The sequence below is a fragment of the Lactuca virosa genome, chromosome 7 (genome assembly GCF_052849685.1).
Source record: "Lactuca virosa cultivar CGN04683 chromosome 7, Lactuca_virosa_CGN04683_v6, whole genome shotgun sequence".
NCBI lineage: Eukaryota > Viridiplantae > Streptophyta > Magnoliopsida > Asterales > Asteraceae > Lactuca > Lactuca virosa.
Genome location: NC_136432.1, coordinates 175,610,375 through 175,617,385, shown reverse-complemented (window position 1 = coordinate 175,617,385; position 7,011 = coordinate 175,610,375). Strand labels below are relative to the sequence as shown.

At 39.1% G+C, this 7,011-nt stretch overlaps 1 non-coding gene across 1 annotated transcript; it reads right to left on the bottom strand.

Annotated features, from left to right (window-relative positions):
• Positions 1–6,589: 6,589 nt before the first annotated feature.
• Positions 6,590–6,696, bottom strand: LOC145127975 (small nucleolar RNA R71). Its single transcript, XR_013716578.1, has one exon. It is a non-coding gene; the product is annotated as a small nucleolar RNA R71 (small nucleolar RNA).
• Positions 6,697–7,011: the final 315 nt, after the last annotated feature.

Sequence of the window (7,011 nt, the reverse complement as noted above, 5' to 3'; positions counted from 1 at the left end):
AGGAACGTATGCACGATGTGGGCAATTTCTGGCAATGTGTCTAGGTGTTCCACAGTGAAAACAAGTATGTTTCTTCACGTAGAACTTGTTTCTGCCTGTCCCTGGTAGCATGCCCATGCCTTGTCTCTGATTGTTCCCACAAGCACACTTACATCAAGCAGTATGTTTCACTTGTTTTAGTGACCTATACTTACCAACAGTAGGTTTATTAGAAGTAACTGAATCAGAAGCAACAAATTCAGAGTTCAAGGAGGTATTGGTTTGAAAATCAACAGAATTAGAATTATTTCTGTTCTCCTTGTTCTCATCTTCCACTGCTTTACCTGCACATGAAGTAGAAGCATCGGTATCCTTCACCTCAATATTTTAAGTTGGGCCTGATTGTTCAGTCTTAACTGAAGCTGGCACAGGGAGCGGACCAAACTGAGCAGGTGTCTCTTCCTCATTGATTTCAAGGGGTGGGGTATAGTTGTCATTGAAGGGAGGTGGAACACTGTGATACCCTAGACCCTTATTCTGATTATCTTTAAATTTTAACCGCTTTTCAATCATGGACTCAACTTTCTTACTTGACACATCAAACTTTTTAAAATTAAAGCCTGTATTTACAAACTTATTTTTCAACGTGTCAAGCTCGGTAGTTAGATTGGAAATCTCTACTTGAGCATAATTATATTGTTCACATTTAATACTATATTCTTCCTTAATTCTTTTAAGGTCTTTGGTTTGGGCCTCTAATTGTACTTTTAAGGGTTTTTGGGCCTTTCTGAGAGTGTATCTTTCATATTTAAGGTCCTCAACTTCCTTAATTAATAAATCAAGTTGATCACGATAAAGTTTAATTGTAGCTTCACAGGACTGAGAACATGAAGCTTCATTAACCTTGGTGATTGAAGAACTCATTATTCACCAAAAAGAATAATTTACCCAAAAATAGAATTGATTGTGAAACCCCAAAAAAAATTTTTTTTGACTTGAAGCCTTGAAAGTTAAACTTGAAAAATCAAACTTGAAAGTCAAACTTGAAAAATCAATTCTAGAAGTCAAACTTGAAAAATCAATTCTAGAAGTCAAAATTGAAAGTCTAATTTGAAGGTCAAATGTGAAAACTTGAAGGTCAAAGGTCAAATTTGAAAGTTAAAAGTCAACTTTGAAAGTCAAAGGTGAAATTCAAAATTCATTGTCCAAAAAGAATAACCTTGACCGAAAACAAAAATTTCTAAACCGAAAACGAAAATTTATAGACCAAAACCGAGAGTATTTGACCAAAACCGAGAGTATTTGACAAAAAACGAGAGTATTTGACCAAATACGGGCCTTTTGACCAAAAACGAAGCTTTAATATCGAAAACGAGGCTTTAATACCGAAAACTTGATTTTTGGACCAAAAATGTCAAAAATCCGAAATTAGCACCGAAATTGCGAGGGTTCAGGATCCAAATCCGAGAGCAGGACCGAGAAGCTGAAGATCCAAACCGAGAAGAAAGAACCGAGAATCTGAACATCCAAACCGAAAACACGAGGCCGAGAAGTTATGACCGAACTCTTGCGAACCGAACACCTGCGAGTCTGAAGTCTTTGGACCGAGAACCTTGCACCGACCGAGAACTGTTGCTGCTGACCGAAGACCGAAGCTGGCCGCCGAGAACCTCCTAGGGTTTGACCGAATGCGAGGATATCCGCCTAGATTTCACAAATTTTGACCTAAAATGCCCAACACTTGCCAAAAACACGGGATTTTCAAATTTTTAATGCCAAACTCGATCTAAACTTCAAAAATATGAAGAACACGAAGAAGAATGGCCAAAAATTCATAAAATATAAATCAAAAACACCTAGAAACTCCAAGAAAAACCGTTTTCAATGTCCCGATTGATACCGATCCAAACTCTGACACCACTTGTAAGTCCCCAAAAACGCTATGATGTATCAATTGGATTCACTTGATGGTGTGGAATCCCAATCAAGTGAATGAATCAAGATATAAGATGAATAAGAACAAGATAATTAATCTTCAATGCACACTATTATCATTCAATAGTCGGGTACATAAGATGTTGATTACACACTATTCTCTCTTGGTTCTCTCTAAACTCATGTCCTTGCCATATGGCAGCCCCTAGAACGTCCCTTACTCACTTCTAACTCATTTTAAAGCCTAAATAACACTATATATACCTTGCCCTAATAACCAAGCCCAAACCCAAAACCTAAGCAACACAATATAAAGCCTAACCGAAATCACATGTGATTTCGGTCCAATTACAAGGAACTCAAGGGGATTTCGGTCCTAGACCGAGAACTCTAATAGCTTATGAAAAGCAAAGTATAAACCACAATTTATGACCTAACAACAACGACCATCATGCCAACATTGGCATGCCCCCCTTTGAGCTTATGAATGGGAGGAGGTTTCAGACTCCTGCTGGGGCGAGGTCGGCAAGAGAGTCATTGAGAGCATGGAGATAGTGCTCAAGACGACCGAGCTTATCCAGCAGGTTAGACAGAGATTGCTGACGGCCCAGAGCCTCCAAAAGAGTAATGCGGATCGGTGACGCTCTGAGCTAGAGTTTCAGGTGGGAGATTTGGTGCATCTGAAGGTATCACCCTGGAAGGGAGTTATCCGCTTCAGGAAGCGGGGCAAACTGGGTGATATGGGCATATTTAGTTATAAAATTCATGCATTAACGTAATACTTTATGTTGATTCTATCTCAAATAATGAACAAAAGGTGCCTCATTAGTTTAAAATTTCATTTTCAACAACAAAGACATGCTCGGATGGAAAAGGAGGCGGATTTAGCGATTGGAAGCTTGGAACTTGGATTTTGAGGAAAGAAGATAAAATTGAAGAAGAACTCAACGAGTTTAGAAGAGTTGCTATGAAGATTCCTGACAAAATAGTGCCTTGTCGTACACGCGATTTTAGTAAAAAGCACGACGAGTTTGGGTCATCTAACTCGACGTGTTAAAGCTGTTTTCAGACTCTATTTAAGGATTGTTTTCATTCGAAACCCTAACATTGGCTAGAGGCTATTAGCGACTTTTGGAGGTCATAGACATTCTCAAGAAGCTTTGGAATTCAAAATTCAACTAGAGGTTACTTTAGAAGAGATCAAAGGCATTAAACCATTACTTTTCTCTTAATTCTTTGTGTGAATCATGTTTACAACATTGAATTTCGTTTTTATGGTTTTATTTGCTGAAGTCATGGGCTAAAACTCTATACTTCTGTTTAGACTAGATGATCTTATGAATATGGTTTGATTAGTGGCTTTGGATTATATTGATTTGGTTATTTATCTTGTTAAGCTTGTTAAAAGATCCTTATATGTTAATGATAATTATTTTCTGTTAATGACTAAGTATATTGAGTTGTATGAATGTCTGCTTGATTACTTGAATCTTATGGTTTTGTGAAAACAAGATTGTATGCCTAGTGTTGTGAACATAACCTAGGGTTAACTAGAAAATAAATAAGTTAATGTGTGAGCATGTATGATGACCAACCATATATGAGTTAATTGAACCAACCAATTTGATTAACTATTATTACAAGTCTTACTTGATTCGACCTGAACACTAGGAAACCTGTTAGCTTAATCAACTGATCACTGTTTGAATTAACTTGTTTGCTAAAGGATTAGTAATAGTGAACATGAACCTAATCATATTAGAAATCGGTAACTAATGATATATTAATCCATTGCACTTGCCACGAAATCAACCATAGGAATAAGTGAATCGAATCTAAATGGAAGTCTCTTTTATCTTATTGAATCTAGTTGTCTTTTGCTTCTCTTTTATTGTTAATTGTTCTTTGTTTTAAGTGTTTAGTAATTGTTTAAGTTTCTAGTCTTGTAACACTAGAGAAAAACCCTTCTTTAATTCTTTGTTTGATTAGATAATATTAGTATTAATTTTAATTGTTTACCGTTCCCTGTGTTCGATGCCCTACTTGCCTGAACTAAACTGCTAATTGATAGGTACACTGCCTTCCGTGTGTTTGTTTTTGTGTTTAAGTTAGTAGGATTAAAACTAGTACAATCTACACGTATCACTGGGCCGTAGGTTTATTGGCTGTTTTAGAGTTTTGCCCGTGTGGGCAACGTGGCTTACCGGTTGGAGCTACCGGAGGAGTTGAGGCAGATTCATGATACCTTCCATGTTTCCCGGTTCATGAAGTGTATAGCCGACGAGACAACTATGGTTCCTTTGGAGGACATTCAGATCGATAATCGTCTGGACTACATTGAGAGGCCTGTGGCAATTCTGGATAAGAGAGTAAAGACTTTGAGGAACAAAGTAGTGAACTTGGTCAAAGTTCAGTGGCAACATCGGAAACGATCAGAGTAGACTTGGTAGCCCGAGACTGAGATGCGCGAGCACTACCCTGATCTTTTTTCCAAGGATGACTTCGAGGGCGAAGTATTATTCTAGTGGGAGTGAACTGTAACATCCGATTTTCAGGTATTTCCATTTTAGTCTGTGGCCTAATTAGAGTTTGCATTATTGGTACCTTATTGTTAAAAGACTTGCATTTTAGCCCGTACGCTCGGCGTACGTGAGGTACGCGCAACGTACTTGTAAGAGACCTGGAACGCGGAAGCCATGCTAGTACGCTGGGCGTACTAGCTCAGCCTCTAAACCCTAAATTTTAGGGTTTCACCCCTATTTAAGGACATTAACTCACCCTTGGACCTCCCATAATTAGCCTCCACTCCTTCCAACCATAATCTCGAGTATAAGCCTTGTGTGTGAAGATTTTGAAGCTTCTTAGTGATTTTGGTGCCTTCTTTTTGAAGAAGAAGACTATTGATGAAGGTGGTGTTGCTTGCAAGCTTGTAGGTCCAGAAACTACCTCACTTTGTGCATCTTTTGAATGTATAAAGTTTATACTTTGATGTGTTTCTTTCTAGATCTCTTAAATGGGTTTTTATGAGCTTTTTCTCCCAAAGCTTGTACCTTTATTAGTATGGGTTACTCCAGAGTATTTTGGTCGTCCTTTTAGATGTAGCAGAGTGCTTAGACTCATAAAAATGGTTGCTTGATGGTCCCTTTCCATCCATGCATGAGTTTGGTGGTGTTGAGTATGGATTAAGTTAGGATTTTAAGGTTTAAACTCTTTTTAGCCATGCAAGAGATTAAAGTTATGGACTTTATGGATTAAGACGTTCTATGGGGGTCAGATCTATGTTTGGATTTCCCAGCGTACCCACGCCTGACCCCGATTCGCCTGGTTCTCCGAGTACGCCATGCGCAGGAGGAGTGTATGCCCAATGTACGCGTTGGGCAGTTGACTTTTGCTGACTTTTGACTTTTGGTCAATATTTAAGGTTTCGGACCATGGAAGGGGCATAATGGTCTTTTTTCCCTTAAGGGGCATAGTTGTGGGATTTGGACTTGTGAGTTGAGTTATGGACCTTAATTATTAATTAAGGTTATTTATTGTGTTATTAGGCGGAGTCTAGTTCCGGAAGTTCGGGTGTGAGATTTATCTGTAATCAGTATCAGGTGAGTCTCCTCACGTAGTCTTACATGGGTGGTAGAATAGTTGTATTTGTGATGACCAGTTGGGTGTAACTGCTATTATTGTGTTATGGTGTTTATATGTGACTGAGACTGCAGATAGTTTCTGTGACATCCCCAATTTCACGGCCAGAAAAGACCGATTTGTTTATGCTTATTTAAAAATCAGAGTATCCTTTTTGAAGAATAATATTGCGGAATTTGTTCCCAGAAAACATGATAATGATATTCTGTTTTAGCCTGGAACTCGCTGAGTGCAGTCGAAGCTACTCGACGAGTCCATCGCTGAATACATAGTTTCGTTTTTATTTATTTATTTATTTATTTTTGTTCTTTTTACGCGTGTTTCTTGCTTTGGTTGCAGGTATTACATGACCCGAGGATCCAACACACCTTTGGTTCCTCCATTTGAAGACCCAGAATCCGCACTTAGGAAAAACAAGGATAAAGTACTTGAAGACACTAATCCGCCAAAGAAATCACCATTCAAGGACCTCAAATCAGTCTTTGGAAAGAAAAAGAACAAGAAAGCAGGTGAGTCTAGCAGTCAAAAGAGCGAAGGAAGCAACCTTGGAAATCTTGGAGACGATACATTCCACAAAGAAACCGAATTAGAGTACGAGTACAATTCAGAATACGAAGAAGGAAGCGACATAGAGAGCGAACTAGCTGCCAACATGTCTAACATCGATGAAGTTCCCATGGGTGAATGAAAGAAAAGGATGCGTGACGACACCTGCCCGGGACTTGTGCAACCCGCAATTCCCGCAACTGCCACCTTTGAACTTAAGGGCCACATACTTTCTCAACTTAAAGAAATCCCATTCTACGGGAAGGATCATGAAGACGCATACAAGCACCTAGACGAGGTCAACGATATAGCCGATTACTTTAATGTCCCCAATGTGGCTCGCGACACTGTTTTGCTTCGTATGCTACCAGTCACATTTAAGGGAGCCGCGAAAGATTGGTTGAAATCACTCCCTCCAGGATCCATCACTACTTGGGCTAAAATGAAAGAAGAATTTATAGACCAATTTTTCCCTCCCTGAAAGATAGCCAAACTGAAGAAAGCCATTGCCAATTTTGAACAACAAGCTGGAGAGTCACTTTATGAAGCTTGGGAAAGATACAAGGGTTTACTAAAAAGTTGCCCACATCATGATCTAAACAGCCAACAAGACGTCTCCATTGTCTATGATGGAGTAAATGTGACAACCAGGCAAATCCTTGACTCGCAAGGACCACTCACAAAGAAACCACCCCCAGTGATAAAGGCTCTAATTGAAGAATTCTCTAAACACTCTAGAGAATATCACAACCCAAGGAATGACTTAACTCGTGGGGTGGTGAATTCTATTACCGATGACATGGCGGAAATGATGGCAAAATTGGAAAGCATGGAACAAAGAATGACTAAGATGTACCAATCCATCCATGCCATTAGAGTGGGATGTGAAAATTGTAGAGGGCCCCACCTTAC